General features: G+C 43.6%; 1 protein-coding gene and 1 long non-coding RNA gene across 5 annotated transcripts in view; one reads left to right on the top strand and one right to left on the bottom strand.

Moving 5' to 3' along the window:
* The window catches only part of PLXNA1 (plexin A1), a 300,048-nt gene that overhangs the window by 7,198 nt on the left and 271,599 nt on the right, over nucleotides 1-21,251 (top strand). The window lies entirely within an intron of this gene.
* On the bottom strand, nucleotides 16,885-18,051 carry LOC308580292. Its single transcript, XR_014004789.1, has 3 exons — nucleotides 17,945-18,051; nucleotides 17,725-17,820; nucleotides 16,885-17,210 (listed from the first exon to the last, which is right to left on the bottom strand). It is a non-coding gene; the product is annotated as an uncharacterized lncRNA (long non-coding RNA).

Here is a 21,251-nt window from a genome sequence, read left to right as displayed (position 1 = left end):
AGGGAGGCAGAGTTGGATTGTTCTTTGTTCATAAAAGCACCTAACACTGCAGGGAAAATGAATAAAAATCGAAGTTATATTGTTAGAATGGAAAACTGGGCTGAAACTAATGAACTGAAATTCAATAGAGATGAATGCAAGGGCAAAATAAAATGCACAAGTATAGGACAGGATACTTGGCTTGGCAGCAGTACATGTGAAAAGGACCTTGGGATCCTAGCTGATTACAAGCTGAACTTGGGTCAGCAGTGTGACGTGTCTTCATAAAACGCCAATGTCTTTAGACTGCATTAAAAGAACCAAGTCAAATAAATATTAGTTTCATTTTATTCTGCACTAGTCAGACCACATTTGCAGCACTCTGCCCTGTTCTGGGTGCCATCCTTCAATTAGGATATAGCTAACTTTGATCAGAGCTAGAGGAGGGAAACGAAGATGGGTCTAAACAGCAGGAGCTATAGCCAGGGTTATGGAAAACCCAAGTCCAATGAGCAGAGGTTGAAGGAACTGCCTACGTTTAGCCTTGAGAAAGCTGAGGGGGAAACAATAGCACCATTCAAATACCTGAAGGGCTGTCACATAGAAGACGGGCCCAGACTTGTCCTCTGCTTCCCTAGTGGGCAGATTGGGATCTTAAGTTATACAAAGGTAGGTTTCAGCTGAACCTTAGGAGAAATTAGTTGAGTCTAAGAGTAGTTCCAAAAATGGAACCAGTTACCTGATGAGGAGCTCTGCCTCACTGGAAGTCTTCCAAGCAGAGGCTGGGCAGCCATCTCTTGAGGATGCCCTGACCCTGAATTTCCTGCGTTGAGCAAACGGCTGGACTAGATTGCCTACAAAGATCCCTCCAACTCTTGCGATTCCTCAGTGAGATGACCCGTAATGGTGGTGAGGTTTCACTGAAATACAGGTTTGCCCCACAAGTACCAACACTCCCCTGCAGTGTGTATCTGTAGGGGAGTGTTCTTGTGGGTTCAGTTCTAACGGATGACACTGAGGTATCACAAGACTAGCCACTGCCCCACATGTTTGGAATATGCGCCCTAGGATATGTCCCAGACCATCACTGTTACTAAATAGTGGTAGCACGCAAGTAGTGTTGTGTGAAGTGACCTTATGTCATGGGAATTAGCAGTGAGAAAGGCATATGTGAGGGTGCTATTTGCTTTTGGATTTAATGGTGTTGCACATGGATTTTTCATTGTTGCCTATCTCTGATACCCAAGGCGATTCCTCTGGCAGCTGGCAGACTGTGAGTGCATACGCCTCGCTTTTGTGTGTGTAAACGCACACAACTTGTTCGTCCAGATATATTTGGGTGTGTTATTTGATCAAAAGCCTTTTGTGGTAGGATGCTGAAGTGGTGGATAAAAGGAAGGTGTACTTAGCAAATTCAGTTCATCTCAAGCGTGGGTAATGCCTTTTCATAAAGGATGTCTTTTGACCTGCTAAGAGGTGTGGGTCCAGTTTCACCCTGTGAAGAGCAGCCGCTCAGCACTTCTAGGGGCGGTCAATCCGTGTGTTTAGAAAAGAGCTAAAGAAACCACACTGCTCCTCAAATAAAAAGCTCAGTCATGTCTGTGCATTTCCTCCTGGAGCAGCCATTACTTTTGGATGATGTGTTTCTGTTCTAGCTTGACCTTTGCTGCTGTTGCTTTTATGTCATCCCCTGTTCCCAGACCCTTTAAACCCCAGGCAAATGCCTTTTAGATACCGGAGAAACATTAACTGACCATCGAGAGTTTTGTTTAAAACAAGTAGCATATACGTTGGAGGTTTTCCTCATTTAGCAGGGGCACAGAAAGCACCTGCCCCAACCTCTCCTCTTTGTTCTCTGTGGAACAAAATGCTGAAATTCCCTTCCAGTTGCCTGAACAGTCGCTGAACTTCAGATGTCAAACCTCAGCCTAAATTAAATGTAAAGGGTTTTCCTCCCTTCCACTTCTGGTGAGTGAAGATGCTAGATGATCTCATAATATTATGTAATTAAACTCCATAAGATTAGTTTTGTAAGTGATGACATTTTACAGCTGCCAAGATTATCTGAGTCTTTTGTTTAAAGTATTTTCTCTTTGTAAACTCTGCGAGAGGAGCATTAAGTGGAAGGGATAGGCTGGGAGTGTTTGCTGTCCTCATTTACTGTTGAGGAACCGAGGAGTGTGTGCAGGCCCATGTGTTTTGCTGGCATCAGTTTGTCTCGGGAGACAATGGAAGAGTGAACCTTTGGAGGTGAAGGCAAAACGTTGGAGAGCTACCACGCCTGCTGTGGCTGTAGAGACTAACATGGGAGAGAGATGTTTTGTTGCAGCAGGGGCAGGTGAAGGCATCCAGTTGTGCTGCTGCAGATGCATTATGGCGTTCCTTCTCTCTGTGCTCCTCTCAGTGGTCAGTCCTCCTCTGGACACTACTGTGGATACACAACCTGACTGATAGTCAACAGGCGCTGCAGTTGTCTTCAAGGGAGTCCCACATGGTGGGGTTAATGCTGCTAGCCTTTATGCCATGTTTGCAGACATCTTTGTATCGCAGAGTTGGTCTGCCAATGGGCCTGGTGCCTGAAGCCAGCTCCCTGTAGATCCTTGGGGATCCTGCCATCTTCTATTCTGTGGACATGACCAAGCCAGTGTGGACAAGAAGTGCGAACATGCTGGGAATGTAGTTGAGGAGAGCGCGTCTCTTTGTTTGAGATACTGCCCTGCTATGTGGTGCCCAAAATCTTCCTGACGCAGCGCATGTGGAAGGTGTTGAGGTGCTGCTCCTGATGCGAGTGGGTTTCCCACATGGCCCTCGGATCCATCTGCTGGAACTGTAGACTACATTACTTGTTATATCTGTTTGAGGATCTCTTCCTACTGTTCTGATACATTAAAGAATTTTGGGGGGAAAGGAATACTCTGCAGAATCTGCAATCTTGTGTATTTTGCTTTTCTTCTGCCAAAGGGTTTACTGTAATAATTTACCCTGCCTCAATGTGGCAAGGTAGAAACCACCTACAGAAGAGTGGAGTGCTCTGTGCTCCCCTTTCTATCTTTCTTGCTAGAGGTGGCAGGAGAGAGAGTTGAGGCAGGAGACACAGTTTCCACTTGTGGGCCTTTCTTTTGCCTCCTGCCTTGGCAGTTGCTCCTTTCTGTTCTCTGATCCTCCAGTGACTCCTGCTTGCTACAGAAAAGAACCCCCTCCCCAAACCCCCAAATTCTCGCAGAACATTGAAAACTCCTTTGCTGCCGAGCAGCAATTTGCTCTCTGACGCCTGCTATTTCGGGTGACCATGAAGGATAGGTACGCACATTAATGCTTCTTAAATAGCCGCACTGGAAAACCCATTCTCTGGTCTTCACAGCCTCTTGGGTGGCATTCTTGGTACCTTTGCCTGCCTGTATCACTGAGAGTAAAAGCTGGTTGCTCTGATCCTGGATCAAAAACGCTGACTATTACTGCGTATGAAAGATGGACATTCTACAAGGTGGCCTTCCGGGTAAAATCAGATTGGCTTTCGTTTGGTTCTCCGTAAACCTCTGCTGAAGTGGGCTGTTATCCATCCTCCCTCAGAGGTCCTCTGGAAATGCTATCATTTCTTTCCAGGGAGACGACTCTTTATTTCTGCCGAAAGCATTGCCTCCCACTTGGTGGCTGTGTCAAGAATGTATTTCAGCTTGGTCGTGTCACAGGCAAAATAATACTAGACGTGTCTCTGAGGGTGCGCAGAGTGCACTTCCCTCCCGCTGCCTGATCAGAACCCCCCTGCGTCTTTGACACAGTCTTGACTCTGCAGCTCCAGCTCTTCTCTTCAGCTCTTGCAGGAGCCCACTTTGCTAAGGCTGACAGCTTGCAGAGCAGCCTGTAGGCTCTCCCTCCCCCCCACTCCCCCCCCCCCCCCGCCCTGCTTTTCCTATCTCACACATCCAATCTGCTGGCCAAGTTGGCACTGAGACCGAGGAGAAGTAGTAATCCAATTTGGGCACTTTAACTGCACTTTGCTAACTGTGCCTCTGGCCAAAGCTTGGGAACTTTAATCTGCCTAATGACCTCGGCTTCAGGGACTGGGGGAACTGACTGACGGTCATTTGTTTTATTTATTTGCTTTTACTTTTCAATGGCTGTTGGGGGCAGGGTTGGAGGGAGGTGGATTTGACACAGGTGCTGAGGTTGCTAGGGCCCAGTTGCTGGTGTATGTGGCATCCTGCACAAGCCATAACTTTTCCTATAGCAGCGGAGAAATGTGGGCCTTTTTTGCAATTTAATTCTTTTTTTAGCATCGTTCTGTCTTGTTCTCCTCCTCACCTCGTATTTTTTAATTTTATTTTAAAAAATCTTGTAGAGACGGCATCACCAGGCAAGTCAGTTTTGCAATATATTATTATTTTTCAGGAATGCTCAGCCAAGAAAAATAAAGTGCCTCTCTCTTCCTTTGGTTGCCTACTGTTTAATGTACAAAATACAGGGGTGGTAATTGCATTAAAATGTATATAATTATACCATAGGAAAAAAAGAAGTCTTGTTAATTGCACGGGTGTTTTGAACTGATAAGTGTTGAGTGATTCATGTTTTCTTAGGAGTTCACTAAAGCAGAGCTGTCCTCCACAATGGGAGAGGCTTGTTTTCATACGATTCAGAGACAGTGAACTAAACATAGAATCTGAGCTGACTTCACTATCGCCTAGGCCCACTGTGCCTTACTGGGCTCTTTGGAAACCGATCCTGCAAGATGCTGAATGCCCAATCAGAAGTAAGTCCCACTGAGTTCAAAGGGGCTTACTCCCAAGTAACGGCCAACAGGATTGTGTTCTAAAGCATTCACACTCTCCTTTTTTAAACAAGAAAATAGGTTTGTGAAGCTAAATCCTAACAGCTAAAAACTAATTGCACATAACACTAAACTACAGTTTAGCACTATGTGGGTGAACCTCAGCAAGCCTGGGGAAAGGGCCGGATTCAACTAATGAGTCCTGTCAGTAGAAGCCCTGTATAAAGACTTGTGCAATGGGGCTCCCCCCGCAATACCCCATGAAATTGGCTCTGGGGGTTTGTCAGGCAAAGACTTGGAACAGCATTTGGGGGGGGAGGGGGCTCATTCCATCTGGCAAACCAAAATGATTGCCTTGAGGGAGTGATCGCCTTAGCAGGAAGTTGAATCCTTCCCAAAGCGATAGGAGGACTTCTGCCGAGGTCACTTTCATTTTCGAAGAATGTTGGCTTAGTGTTACATGTGTGAACCAGAAATGCTGATTTAAAACAAATGATGGTTGTTTGCTAAGCAAGCCAACTTCAAACCACGGGTTTGGCATTACATACTAGGACCCACCCTCTGTTTTTCCAGGCACTTTTCTCCTTAACTCCACTTACTTCCAACACCGCTGCTGGACTGGGAAATACCTGCAGCAAGGCAGTGCAATGAGATGAGAGGGGAGGGAAAAGTTTATCTTATTACGCGACCTTGCTGCATTACACTACCTTGCAGGCAGACGCATGAACAAAGAAATGTGACTGCATCTGTCATATCTGGCTGGTCCCACAACACATACTTACATTTCCAAGGGAGCAGTCCCCTTGACAATAAAGGGACGGCTCTAGGATTGTCAGGGGATTAAAATGTGTTACTTGATTAACTCTGGTTTTAAGTCAATTGCATGTAGAAACATTTGCATATTGCAGAATCTTGGTGAAGGTGCCTTTGGGAGGACCGTGAAGTAAACTGTTAGCTCGTTTAAAATGAATAAATGGATGCCACCTCTAATCTTTTGTAGAATAAGTCAGGGGAGAGGGAATGTAACAGACATAAAAACGGCTATTAAAGAAGTTCAAGTTCCATCAGTAGTGTTTAAGATCAAGATTTAAAGGAGCATTGAAGTTTATTTCTGTTGAACATTGACAGCTTCAATTATCCCTGGCTTTTGTGGTTGGAGGGAATGGTGCATTGTGATTCTGCCAGCTTAGGATACGAGGAAAGAAACAATCCTTGAGCTACTTACCTGCAGTCATCTTTCTATTAGGACGGGGAAGATGATGCATGTTTGTATTGTTCAGAAGGTCCTTTAAGAGACCGGAGTCCAAAATCTTTACTTGTCGTCCATCAAGCAAAGCTCCACTGATTAACTGAAGGAAGGAGAGAGAAATGTTAATCTGTCTATGCAGTGCTTTTTTTCTAAAATAAATGTTTAGCGGGTACTCTCATTTTCCTACTCATATTGAAATACTGCCCCTCAATGAGGCCAAACTTAGATTCACAAAATGTTTAGGGGCATGTGTCCCCTGTGTCCCCCCCCCCCCAGAAAAAGCACTGTGCCTATGAAGCTTTACTCACGGGGGTGAGCAAACTTACTGCCCCTAGGACCAAATGTACTGATCAATGGGTTGGGGACTGCATACAACTGGACAGTGGTGTGGTGGGTTGGGCTCCCCCTCCACCTCCCCCCAAGCCCCTAGTGTCCTCCCCAAGAAACGCATGATCAGGTACAATCATACCTTGGTTTTCAAATAGCTTAGTTCTTGAATGTTTTCGCTCCCGAACGCTGCAAACCCGGAAGCGACTGTTCTGGTTTGCGAACTATTTTTGGAAGCTGAACATCCAACGCGGCTTACACGGTTTCCGATTGGCTGCAGGAACTTCCTGCAGCCAATCAGAAGCTGCGCATTGGTTTCCAAACATTTTGGAAGTAGAACAGACTTCCGGAACGTATTCTGTTCAACTTCCAAGCCACCTCACTGCCCCCATCAACATGTACCCAATGTTCCCTCCATCTCTCCACATAGAGGCCGGAGAAATCCCATCTTGTATCTGTAGCTCTCACCACTGCCCCACTGGATCTTACTTCTGAGTAAGGTTGCATAGGATTTCAGCTTACGTGTATTAAATTATTAAATGTATAATGTCAAGATGTTATAGTGAAAAGGTTGAGAGACACTTTGTCTAGGAATAGCTCTCCCTGTGAAATCCTCTTGAGTTACTATGGTACATTTTTCACTCCTCTGCATGTCATTCCCCCTACCTTAGTCATTTTCATTCCTAGAAGTGCAGGCATATAAACAAGACTTTTTGCTTCGAGCGCTTTAGGCTCTGATCCTCAAAGCACTGCTGGGAGCTCTGTTGACTTGACCTGTTCTTTGGTGACATTATTGTTTCCATCCCTGATGTTTCAAAAATGGGGTTGCCACCTCCGATGGGAGAACAAGCAAGACGCGCTCTCAGAAAGCCAAAAACCTGTTTTTCAGGCCAGTGCCTCCAGCAAAACTGAGGGGAGAAAAGAAGCAGTGAAACATATCAGGGATTGGTGGAACTTTTTCCAAAATAGGAAGTGTTAAATTTTGTGTGCATGTTAGTATTTTAAACCTCTCTTGCGCAAGCCGCAGAGCTGTCTGCTTTTGGCAATGAGGCCCTTGGCTGAGCCCAGACTGATATAATGTGGGACAATCCCAGCCCCAGGATGCTTTCCCCACACTTTATTGATTGAAGGACGTGATAACTTGTGGCTTCCTTTCGGTTTGTGGAAATATGTGAGCATTCAAAAATACATGGTTCGTAATTGTACAGTGTATATATTTTTAATTGCATACCAGCTCACACTTGTCACTGGTAAAGGCGGCTTTGAAAAACACGACAAAGTTTAAGACAGTCAAGAGGCTGTTGGGAAAACTGAGGAAACAAATAAGTGTTGTGGCTTGCAGAAAATTGGTGCCAGAGTCTCATGAAGCAGACGTCCCATAAGCTCACTATACACAGAGCCTCCTTGTTCAGGGGATCACAGTGTGCTGTGACTGGGCCACACAGTCCAGTGGAATCCAGTGACTGGGTCACAGCCACCTTTGTTAATGAGAAGAGATCAATGGTTTGTAGGGCAAACGTTTAGCTGCATGACCACCACCAGTATTGCTGTGGTGTTTTCTGTGGCTGACGTAATGTGTGGATGACACGTACGAGTGGCTCCTCCTATGATTGTGCAGGTGTATTTAAAGATGCCCATTTACACACGTATGCTGTCCCATCTTCATATGCTTGCTGTGGAAAACAGTGTGCATTGCTTTTATTAACACACCCTTCACCCTAAGGGGCAGGTCACAGCAATTAAAACACAACGTTAAAAACAGTTAGAAACAACTTGCAACACAAAAATAAGGTGGGTCCTAAAAACACTCAACTCAAGTGTCAAAAGCTGGGATAAAGAGGTGTGTCTTCAGTATTTGCCAAAAGCCACGTAATCAAGATGTTGCAAATATGCTTGGAGCTACATTAAGAAGCTTCCCCACTTTAAATGCAATCCATGTTTTGTGTTTAAGGAGCCAAGTTCCGTCATTTAGGCTGCCTTGATAGTATGTGACTACGTGTGGCCTGTAGCAGTTATGAACATTTCAATAAATACGTTATGTGGTGATGCAACGTGAAATGGGCTGAATTTACACCTTAATGATCTTTGCTTGATTCAGCTTCTGTGCTTATTTTAAGTCATATTAAAAGAAGCTTCTAGGGCTTAGAGAATGCATTGGCCGTCTCTTCTTTAGCTCTGCCTTCCAGGAGTGGGATTCAGCTTCCCTAATTCTTATTGCCAGAGACTGCAGTGGCCGTTGTTGAATTGATGCCACTTGCTTTGGTCTCCCTTGTGATAAGGATAATATAATCCAAAAGCCTGGGGAGCAATCAGACCGCCTTTTAAAAAACTTTTGATTGCGGCATGGAAATTAAAATTGTCCATTAGCAAGGGAAGGTTATCGCTCTTTCCACCAGTTCTCTGGTTCCCCCCAGAGTGGTAGGGGGTTAATTTTGTGTGTGGAGGAGACCAGGAAGTGAAGGCTGTGTAGAAATTCTAAGGGAGCTAATGGCAGTTTGCACAAAAGCAGGCAGGGGTGTTTGTGTGTGTGAAGAGCAGGTATGGGGAACCTGTTGCCCTCTGGATGCTGTTGCACTACAACTCCCATTAGCCTCAGCCAGCATGGCCCATGATTAGGGATGATGGGAATTGTAGTTCACCAATATCCGAAGGGCTACTGGTTGCCCATCCCTGGTGCAGAGGATCTAGTTTCAAGTGGGGACTTGGGGGGACATTTGAGAGTTGCATCATAATTCATGAAATTCATTGCTGCAAGTTGTATAGGGGGTGGCACTGACTTTAAATGGTTTTTTTAGTATGATGGTTCCACGCTACCTCCAGAGCCAGAGGCAGCAGGTCAGTGAATACTAGTTGCAGGGGAGCAAGAAAAGCAGGAGAGGGCTGTCACTTTTGAGCCCTGATGGTGAGCTTCCCTCCCAGGGACAATTTTTTGGGCATAGCTAGAAACAAGGTGATGGACTTAATGGACCTTTGACCTGATCTGGCAGGACTCTTCTTATGTTCTGATCCTAGAGATAGCAGTATCTTTTAATCGGAACTGATTTGTGAACCATAACTGTTCACCCTGTTTTAAAGCACCTTGAGTTTCATGAGATCTTGGGAGGGCTGCTTGTGGTCTTCCTTTAAGAACACAGATGTATTGGGTCCATTTCTCCCATGGCCTTTGCATTCCTATGGAAGCCAGTCCGTATACATGGCATTTGCTGGGCTTCACTTGGATTCCTGTGTGCATGTCTGCTTTTATTGGCTACTCTTGGCCCTTTGGTGCCTGAGTGAAAAAGAGGCCTGTGTCACACTCTTGAAAAATAGTTTCCCTTCCCTTTGTTTTGTTTCTGTTGGAAGACTTTCAGACATTTTTTCCCTCCCTCCCTCCCCCCTCCTTTTCTGCGGTTCAGCGAGACTCCGGTTATCTCACTGCTTCCAGCTTTCCCAGGCTAGCTCCTCCTTAGGCAATTAAAAACTTTTGCTACATTGTGGGGCTTGGAACTTTGAAGTGAAAAGTGGATCCAAGCTCTCTTGAAATTTGGCCCTTCCTTCACTGCAGGCAGAAGCGTCTCGCACGTTGGCAAATCTGGAACAGGCTTCCAGCCAGAAGAGAACAGGGTGGAAAGCTAGGGAGAGGAACCAGGCAGAGCGAAGTGCTTTATGCAGGGGCCAGGTAAGAACTGAGGAGAAGAGGAAAAGCTTATCTCAGACTGAGACAGAGTTATTTTACTGGAACTTAAAATATGCCTTTCTGCGAAATGCAGCAGCAGTTTGTTCTCTGAAATGTTTAGAAGAGAGCTAAAAAGAAGCAAACTGGTTGTCTTGTGATGCTGCTGTACTGCCAGGTTTGAGGGGACCCTGGAGAAGATGCCCTCCTGGTAACCTCCCCCTCCCCATACTGTCATGGCTGTTTCCCTACCCTTCCACTGCACTGTCATGGCTACTCTCATTTGCCTCCAACTTTCTCATATTCTATGGAAGGGCAGCTCCAAGGAAACCCTGCCTTCCATATCCATCCACCTCAACTCACTCTCATGGTCCTTACCTGGAGACCAGGCTGATGTGGTGTGTAGCACATCTTGCTTGGAGGAACCGTAGCAGTAGCTTACTGCTGGAGATGAGGGGGAAAGAAGGGAGACATGCCTCCATCTCAGTGTAACCTGGGCATGGCCTTGCTTGGTGTTGGGCTACAGGTGGACTGAGAAGTATACAACTAAAATGGATCCCCCTCCATTTCAATCATTTCTCATGAGCCAGAGTGGCAGCGAACTCAGCCAGTTGGGCACCAGCTTTTGGGGAATGGGGTCAATGAAAGCGATGTTGCTGTTCCAAAGTCTTAAAAAATGATAAAGATAAAAATGATTAATGGCTGTGCCTCTTCACTATTATTATTATTATTATTATTATTATTATTATTATTATTATTATTACTATCACCATCATCATCAATTAAATTGCTACTCACCTGGTATACAGCAATTTTGGTATGCTTCGAATCGGTAAGTGCACTTAACTAGAAGCAAACTTCATTGGGATCAATGTAATGTGCCATGTAAAAACAAAACCTGGATTTTGTGAACCATATTGCAGCTGTTTCTATGCAGATTTTTGACCATGCATGGCAGGTTCAAGCCTAGACTTCTCTTGACTTTCTTAAGCATCCCATTCTTTTTCTGACCTTTCCAAACCAAGGCTGACAGTGGAGATGAACTGCTAATGAGAACAGTTCAGAATGGCTTGGGCCTTTGGGATATTGACTCCTCTAGCAGGGTTGTTATGGTAGGGACTGGTGAATGCTGCAGAGGCAAGCTGGGAAATGGGAGCAGAACCAGCTGGGCTGTAGCTGATCCCCTTCCTGTGCCCAGCATATGTCTGGTGGTTATCTATAAAGGAGGGCAAGCAACTGATATTTGGAAGGGGAACACATTTGTAATAAATACGCTTTTTTCACTTGGGAATTGCCTGTATTTCATTTATTGCTGTATTTATAGCCAGCATTTCCTCCATGATGGAGCTGAAGATGGTGGTGTTGATAGGGTTCTTAGGTTGTTTCCCATCTGTGCTGTGACCAGATCTAAACCTGCTTAACTTCAGCAAGATGGTTGCATCATGTGCCTTCAGGCCATGCCCCTATTGACTGTAGTTGACGTCTTCCTGCTTATGTAGTGCTGCTGGTAGCTCTTTTTTTTTGCCCAGCTCAGTGATGTAAAGTCCCTTGTTTTACAATTTTTCCACATCTGCTAATTGCTAAATGGTATATTTGATGGCTGAGATGGTTTTTGAGTGCTGAGAAACCCTCACTCCGCCCCCACTGATAGAACCCATGGTAACCATAAACCTGGATTTTGTTAGGAAAAAGCAACTGCAGTATAAACAGCATCTCTGAAATGCTAGCTAGAAACGTATACAGGCTTATAAAATACCACCACTCCATGGAGATGATTAATAAATATCCCTCAGGATGGTTGAGTTTTTGTTTTTTGTTTTGGTTGGGTAACTGCAGTGATTTTACTGGGATGGGAGTGATGGAAGGCCTAAAATATGTCCGTTTGTTGATCTGGGGTGGTGCGAGGCACTCAAAATCCTCACAGGGCCAAAAGAAATAATAGGCTAAGTTGCTTGAGCACAAAGAATGAGCCAGAGCATTCCTAAGACTGCCTCTCTCCCCCTCCCCCTCCGCACTTTTTACTTGTTCGCATCAAGAGCGACAGCCTGCAGGCGCTAGAAGAGGTTAATATCACAACTAGTTGAAATTCCATTGCCTGTGAGCTTGAATGGAATGGCAGGGCCCTGTTCAGATTCCCAGCCTCCGCCATGCTGTGGGGATCTGACTTCTCCAGGGACAGCTTTGTGTTGTGGTGCTTCCTGAGATTTTCCTTGTTCCTTCACGATCTGATTCCAGACCTTGGAACTGTGCCAGATTATGCATCAGCCAAGCATGCCACTGAAAAAAGAAAGAAAGAAAGAAAGAAAGAAAGAAAGTGTGCAGGCACAGTTTGCCTCCCAGATCCCAAACCTTCAGTTCAAAAAGTAGATATTGTTCTCCTGAAGGCCATTCTTCCTCTGAAGCAGGTGGCTTACAAGAAGTTTTCCCATTTGAACCATGCCACATGTAACCATTAATCGCTTGCCTTTAAAAGATGGGGAACAGCGATTTTCACCAAGGTCACCCATTTTTACCCCTTGTGCTGGTGGTATAAAACTGGCAGAGGGATTCCTCTAGCACAGCCTGCTATGATATCTCTGCTGGTGTGTAAATTCACTATGTGGGCAGGATTGTGAACTCATCATTTTGCATTCTTTTGTGAGGGTTTTTTGGTTGCAGTCCTATTCCGTCTGATAAGCATACCAAGGATGGAATCACATAAAATACCATTATACCATTTCATTTAATATTTAGTTATATTAAGATGATATTTGCACAGTTAAGGGGAATCTTGAGATGTAAGTAAGAAGTGCCCTTGAATAACTTATGTGAGGAAGCATGCCCCAGATAAGCAGGGCCTCTTTCACTGCTTATTTCTCTCAGTTATTTCAAAATGCTATACCCTGCTTTGTCTTTATAAAGGCAGCTAACATGTAAGAAGAAAAAAATTAACACACACGAACAAAATGCCGGCATTTTAAATGAAGCAAATAAACAAGGCCAACACAAAAAAATGCCGGCATTTTAAATGAAGCAAATAAACAAGGCCAAGACTGCAACACTCCCGTGTGTATATATGCATGTACTGAATCCATAAACCTAGCCAGAGCTGCTTCACAACTAGCACAGTGACCTGGTAGACTAGTAAACAAGACCGTGTGGTTTGCATATGTATGCTTCAGTAGAAGACCCTGGCATTTCCTGCAGAGGCCAGCTAGGCAAAGAGGGGAGGTCATTTTGGAATAACAGCTGAATTAATAACGTAGGTAACCTCTTAGTGTACCTTAGTATAGAAAGAGAACCCCTCTGCTTCTAATCAGTGGAGGCACTGTTTTCCATTCTTTAAGCATGACCGGTGATAGTGATGCTTGCTAGCTGTTGTTCTGCCTTCCAGCCATCCTCCCTCCCTGCCCCCATTTTCTTTGTTGCATGTTTGAAGGAACTGGAAATGACAGGAAGATGGTGATTGCTTCTGACAGATGTTTGGGGTATGATTTGTGTCACAAGGTGCCCAATGCTTGCCCTTGTTCTCCTGTCAGACTTCAGCAAAGCAAAGTCCTGTTGAAGGAAGGACCGGAGGATGGGGTGGGGAGGAATGCTGGCTCTGCCCTAGTTTGGAGACCGTACCCCGCTGCTAGAGAGGTTATAGCAGCCCAGCTGTTTGGCAAAAGGTCAAGGCTGAAGATGCTCGCAAAGGAGCCGGAGTGGAGGGTACATTCAGAGAGCAGGCTTGCTGTATGCCGTGCAGATTGCAGTGCCAAAAACTTCTTCCTGCACCACAGCTGCCTGTTTTTCATCTGCCGTCTTCCCAAGGGGCATTCAGGCAAGCTGCCTCTATAGATCGGCTGTGTGTGTATACATAGGTACAGCATGTCTTGGCAAGCATGCCCGATGCCTCATGAGGTACAATCTCTTAGGGCATAGCCTGTACTGTATCTTAATGATTCCTTGCATTCTGCAGTCAGCTTTTGCCATTGCAGCTGAAATTTACTTAAGTATAATATAAAGCAGATTACTTATCTCATAGGACAACAAAGTATAAGGCATGAAGACAAAGCATCCCACCAAACCTAGTATCGGCTCTGAAATAAAATCTATAGTACATACCCAGTAAGTCTTTTAAGCCACAGGAAAATGATGATTCTTAAAATGACCAATGGCAGGAGCTTCTGCATGAATTGCCTAAATCTAGATGCTTCATATCTGTAATCTATACACATTTGCAAGATAGGCAAATGCAACCATTGCTTTAATTATCAGTTCGTTCTTACTGGCCCAATAAAAACGTCACTTTCCCATGATATAAAACTACCCCTTGCTTAAAATGCTCTGCTATAAATATTCTGCAGTCTGTTGATGGCAGTGGTTGAAGGAGGAGCAAAGGAATATGGAAAGCAGGGGTCTGTGTATGTGTTTAGCGGCAGAGGGAAATCAGGAGATCTGTGTTTACTTGACTAGCACCCATTCATATTCAGACACCTTGGGAGACATATAGGAGGGATACCTAGTCCATAGCCAAAATTCCCCATTATCTCAGTGATTTCTTATTCCTAGTTGTTTAACAGCAGCAACAGTTGTGGGAATCACTAGGAGTTGGTTTTTCTGTGCAGTGACTGTGAGTTGCATTCACTTCTGGTATTCACAGATTCCTGGACTCATAGTTTGATAACCAAAGCCTGTATCTTTTGCTTCTGCTTGATGGATCTTAGGATTCCAGTAGAAAACAAAATAGATCCTGCAGGCCTTGAAGTCTTCTCGCCTCCTGATTTTGAGGATAGCAAGGAAGATCAAGTGGCCTGATGTCATGTGTCTATTAAGTCCCATTATTTGTATGCCTTTTTCTCAATCTCATTTTTGTCTAGGTAGAATTATTCAAGCTTCCTGGATGCCATATACTTTTCCTTAAAAAACTGGAATTGGCAGTCTTGGTGTGTGAGTGCGTATTTTTCAGTTCTGTGCTAGAGGTTTGGGTTTGGCTGTGGGAAACTTAGGATCAAATCCTTCTCTTAGCTAGAGACTGTGATGGTGGGCTGGCCTACAGCTGAAAAAGGTTACTGACCCCTGATCTAGAAGGACTAGTGTGGCTGCCCAGCTATACTACTTCTGCTGTACCTTGTCTGCTAATGTGGTGCTTAGAAAGAATTTCTTGGGAATAAGTGGATTTTAGGAAGCCACAAACCACTTATACAATTGAGAGCAGATCTAGCCAGCTTCTTGATTCACTGGGCCTGCTCTGTTCTCCAGACAACAATTTGGTAGGGTTGCTATATCTTGAAAAGCAAAAAAGAGGACAGCCTGAGCTGCTGCCAGCCCAAGCTGGGTGGATGCGCGGAGCTGCCGCGATCATGCCTGCGCACCTCTTTTCCCAGCTCGGGCTGGCAGAGGCTGTGGCATGCAGAGCCACCTGCGCCATCCGAGCCCGAGCTGCCCAAGCCAAAAAAACCCACCAAAAATAAATAAACAAAGCCCCCCAAATCCTGGATATTTCCTTTAAAATGTAGATGTTGTCCTCTCCTCCCCCCCCCCCCCGGCAAAAGAGGACATGTCCGGGATTTCCCAGACGTATTGCAACGGGGTTTTAAAGAGTATTTTTTGCTGTGTGACTCAACCCTTTGGTGCAGTCCGTTTCCTTGCTACATAATAATACTAAGGGCATCACAGTTATGTGGTCAAGCATATTCTGTACTGATACTGACATTTATATGAAAAATCCCAAACAGACAAGTAACATTATACCACGAAATAGCTCCTATTTTATTTTCTTCTTACAAGTGAAATTGTGGAAATATTGGGCCTGATGATCCAACGCAGAGGTAGCCCATCTCTGCATTAGGATATAAAGGCTGGAAGATGGTTGGAAGGTGAAGAGTTCAAGTATATTATGAGCACAAAAATCGACTTTAATTATTCACCTTTTTTAAAAAAGGGTTTCTGTCTTGGTTGGAAGATTGAGGCCGTTCACCCGCACTAGACTTGCAAGAGATGGATTGTTTATCATAAGTTAAAAATACACGTGGGGGCAGTTACTTCCCGTAGGAGGCATCCCCAAACTATTTAATACCGGGAATGGGAATCTGTTGCACTCCAGATCTTGTTGAACGACAACTCTCATCATCGCTGAACGTTGACTCTGCTGACTGATGGGAGTTAGAGAGCCAAATGTTCCCCGCCCCTGTGGCTAGCAACATCAAGTACAGAAACAATTTGGCGTTCAGCATTCTGGTACTGTATTTAAGCTGTTCATGAGGATAATAAACTTCTGCCTGATGAAGGGCAAGGCCTTCTTGGTGAAGCTGCAAGTGGGCTGAGATCGGTGCTGAGTCGCCTGAATCGGGTGAGAGAACAGGCTTGTTACTGAAGATTTCCAACTGAACATTTGTGTATAGAGGGAATAGTAGATACAATCTATAATATTAGAAAGAATAGTCTAGGAGCGGGGACATTTGTTAGGTTACTGAAGCCTCTCTTTGTGATAGAGTGGGGTGAGGGACTTCATCTTTGTCACAGCCTATTTTATTGGATCACCTTCCCTTCTCATGCTTTTTTTGTTCCTCCTCGCTGAGCACGGAAAGGGACACTGCTGAGTTGCCTGTCCAGCCCCTCTTTCCGCCACCCCTTCCCCCAGCTCTGGCCTACGGAAACTCTGCAAGAGGCTTCGGGAATTAGGTAGGGAACACTAAAGGTGAAGTGGAGGAGAGGCTCTCTGCTGATCGTGTGACTAAAAAGTGAGAGGGTGGGTTCCTCTGGGAAGCTCTCGAACTGTGGAATGTGTGTGTTTTTTATGCAGAGGGAAAAGATTTCAGTTCAGACCGAAACTGCAAGGAATTCTCTTGTCCAAACAGAATAGCTGTCAGTAGGAAAGTTCTTGTCAAACACCCTGGCTTTGTTCTACACACGCACACAGCTTTCTAACATGGCTCATATATTTCTTAACTTGTCTGTCAGAAGGAACTCTGGCAGATTGTTTATTTATTAAGACTTTTGTAGTAGGAAGATGAGCATCCTGAAGACTCTCTCTCAGGGCTTGTTAACCAATAACTATATAGCTTGCCAATCAAATAAATAATAAAGATTTCAGAGGACCTCATAGTCTGTGGCTTGGCAGCTAATGAGATTGTGAGTTACAGTCCTTCTGTTGTCCTTGGATGAATTTATGTTGAGGGTAGAAACTGCACACATCCTTTTCCCTTTTACTGGGCCATGCTGCTGCCACCGGTGTAGCTGACTCATCTTACCAGATCAGTGATATTACTACTGGTCTGCCAATGAAAATAATTGATTAGTTATAATAATTAGCAGGTGCATATGCCCATATTACACTGATGTTGTTTGACTGTATGACCAAAGAAGTCCTAACAAACACAATACTTTCATGCCTGTGTATATGCTTAATAGATGAGCAGAGGGCCAGAGACTCTCCAGCTAGTCCGCCTTCTCTTGCAAATTTGTCCTGGGCTTAACCAGGGTGATGTTGACACTAACTTAAATCATAATTAATATTAAACAAAGTTTGCTTTTAACCACAATTTGAAATCTTGTTTAGTTGCCATAATGCACAAGAGTCTCAGGGAACCATCTGGTGAGGAAGAAAGCCTTTGGGTACTAGTTAATTTACTGCCATGTTATTAACAGAACCCTTATTTAAAGAGGCTTCTGGTCCTAATTTGAGGTGGTGTGCTATAAGTGTTGGTTGTTTTCTGCCCATTTCTCTCTCTCTCTCTCTCTCTCTCTCTCTCTCTCTCTCTCTGCCTGTGTGTGTTTATGTATGACTACCTGTGCTGTCTTCATTCAATATCTGTTCTCTTTTCAGTCTGGAGAGTCATTCCTTTCCTGCTGCCTCTTGTTAATCTAATGGGCCTCATTGTTTCTCTGATAATGTAGAAGATTAGGATACTTTACTGCATGCCCTTTTAAAATGCTGCAGAATGACTTTTCTTTCAACTTAAACAGTTTGTCTTTCCAAACCCTCCTCTCAAAACCTGTTGTTCATTACCTGGACTATAAAACTTTGCTTGTACTGGTGCTGCATTGTTTGATAAGCAGAAGCCCAAGGCCTCCATAAATCCAGCCATCTGACACCTCTGTTCCTGTTATCATTAGACCACAGGTGCTGTCTGTGGAGATGAGACTACAAGTTCCAGCATGCAATGCCATAGTAATAAGTCAAGATGGAGCACTGTATCCTAGTGGCCTTATATACTAAATTCTATATCAAGGTGGCATGTGAAGTGTCCATGAGTTGTGCTCTGTGGAATAACCACCATTGTGTGTCTTAGCAGGTGGTATAACCCTAGTCCATGCCTTGTTTCTTCTACTTCCTTCTTACTGTTTCTAGGTCCCATTAATTAGCAGCGGGGAAAATGTGGCTGGACTACAATTCCCATCAGCCCCAACCAACATGACCAATAGTCAGGAATGATGGGAATTGTAGTCCAGCATCATCTAGAGTGCCACTGTTCCCTATCCCTGCATTCAGTAGAAATAGCAATCTAACTTATGATCATCACTTTGGGTGCTTCCAGATGGTGCTGTGCTTCTGAGACAGCTATTGAACCACATTGTGTGGTTGTCATGTCTATTGTGAATAGAACAATATTGGTGGGAGCTAGTTCTTTGCAACAACGAACAATGTCATCCACTCTTTCTGTTGCACTACAGTGGTACCTCGGGTTACATACAATTCAGGTTACAGACTCCGCTAACCCAGAAATAGTACCTCGGGTTAAGAACTTTGCTTCAGGATGAGAACAGAAATCGTGTTCCGTTGGTGCGGCGGCAGCAAGAGTCCCCATTAGCTAAAGTGGTGCTTCAGGTTAAGAGCAGTTTCAGGTTAAGAACGGACCTCCGGAACTTAACCTGAGGTACCACTGTAATAGAAGCAGAAGGTGTGGATGCAACCTAAGTTTCTTTCAGAACAGTACCTTAGTTGTAATTGGCACAAACACCCAGTGAACCACAGTCAATAATAATAATAAAATTTATTTATACCCCTCCCTCCCCAGTCAGAGCTGGGCTCAGGGCGGCTAACACCAGTAAAATTACAGTAAAAACAATTTACTGTACCAATTTAAAATACAGGTTAAATGCAATTTAAAATGCAGCCTCATTTTAAAAGTAGCCCATAGATCAAAACCATAAGGGGAGGGAAATATAAAGATCAGACTGAGTCCAAACCAAAGGCCATGTGCCCATTGTTTAGGTTTCTTTGGATCCTGGTTTGAGTCTATTCCCTGAAAATACTGATTCAGTTTGTTTCTGTCTGATAAGTCTGTAGATGGGCCATTTGGTTGACTGGGTTAATGAATTTACATGTAGGCAAGTATTTTCTGAATTGCTGGTTCCCCAAGTTAACATCACGAGCCAGACCCCTCCCCTACAATTTAAATGTGTTCTTGGACTTTTAGTTTTGGGGACTCATAAGTTACTCACAATGTATATTTTAAGCTTTTATTTCCCTGCCATGGAATATCTTGAAAAGACTTTTAAATTAATGCTGTCATGCATTTAGATGTCATTAGTATCTGTAATGAAAGGACGAGTTATAGCAAGACTTGTGGTTAAATAAGCAGTGCCATAAGGAATATTATGTCTCTGGTAGATACCTGAAACAATCAGGCCTACTGTGAATTATCTTCACACGGAGGACAAGATAATAAAAACTTGTTGTGTTCCTGTTGAAAGTCTTGTTGTTAATGTGCTAGGTAAGCAAGTGTTGGAAGGTAGGTTGGACCATATGAAATCACATGCTTGTAATGAGTGGAGTTAAAACTTTGACATGGGGTCAAGTTATTTTTACTATTTTTATTTAAAACAATAATATAAGAAAACCAAATATCTCTGAAATGGGAGTGTCTTACAGGGCAGTCTGTCTACATTTGACACCAGGCCAGCCTGTCAAGATACCTAGGAGTTTTCTGCATGACTTAATTTACACTAGAAAATCGGGACATTGAATTATTTTGTTCTTTTAAATGAGGAACACTGCTGTTTATATCAGAGGAATTATACTTCTTTGCTGATCTGAATTTTTAGTAGGCGTGTGGGTTTCTGCGTTACAAAGCAGGGTGACTTAAATTGTTTATTGGTAATTCTCTCCCTCTCTGTCTGTCTCTGTCTCTCTCTCTCTCTTAGCGCCTACTTATGCTTCTAGAAGACTAGGAGAAATGAGTAAAGCAGCTTTAGAGTTGCAGAGATGCTCAGAGATTAGGAAGCAGATGTGAAGCCCAAGGTTTCAGTTATGGCTCATTTTCATGGTCTTTTTCTTCAGAGAGCTAGCGTGCTTCAATGTAGGCCTTGGAACCAGAAGGCTTTGAAATTACTTGCAGTTCAAACATATACTCATTAGTCATTTTGAACAGATCCTTCTCTCTACATCTTAACTCCCCATTTATCATATTGTAATGGCACTAGTGACCCACATCACAAAATTGTTGTAAAGTTGGTTGGGATAGGTGTTATTAATAAGCATTTTGCACTCTAATGTACTATATTATTAATTAGTCGTTATGTATATATGTGACCTAAACATTGGTATCAGGAATAGCTAAGGCCATAGCATCATGTTCTTTTTCTTGCCTCTGTAATCAGAGTCCAGAAATGCTGCTCTCTGTCTCTGAAGTGATCACTCACCAGATTAAAAGTGACTTTCTGTATGCAGCGTGAAGCTTTTTTTAATATTCAGAATATATGGTGGTGAGCTGGCTCCCTTCTATGCTTCATTGTGAAACTCTATGTGCAGAATTGTAGAGGAAGAGAGATCACATCCCTATGAAATCTTGTTTTTTATTAGATCTTTGTTCAAAATAACACATGGCTTTTCTATTGACCCTTTTACCCCTTGATCTTCATGTGAAGAAAAGATGAAGCCTAAGAATGTGCAACTGCTTAAATCCACCCCCTTTTACATTTGCTTCTATTCCTCCTGCTGGGTTTTTACCCTTGCCTTTGCCACACACATACCTACATTTACAATGTAATATCCTTGTGCTGTGTACACTGATGGTGGAATAATAATAATAATAATAATAATAATAATAATAATAATAATAATGTAGTGAATGTTAATTAAGCTGTTATCACTGTTGCAGAGATGGGACAGATAAATCATTGTACAGTGTTGATGGATTATTTAATTTCTATACCGCTTGATATATTTAAAATACATCTAAGCAGTGTACAGAAAACAGAAGCAACAACAGACAACTTAAACGAAATATTACAAAAATACATCTCAAAATGTTACATTAATACAAATTTACTAATATATATGAATAAATACCAGTTCATTTTCTTCTGACACA

This window comes from Podarcis bocagei (assembly GCF_964188305.1).
Source record: "Podarcis bocagei genome assembly, chromosome: 2".
Lineage (NCBI taxonomy): Eukaryota > Metazoa > Chordata > Lepidosauria > Squamata > Lacertidae > Podarcis > Podarcis bocagei.
Note: the sequence above shows the minus strand (reverse complement) of the source record. Positions and strands in the feature narration are given on the sequence as shown.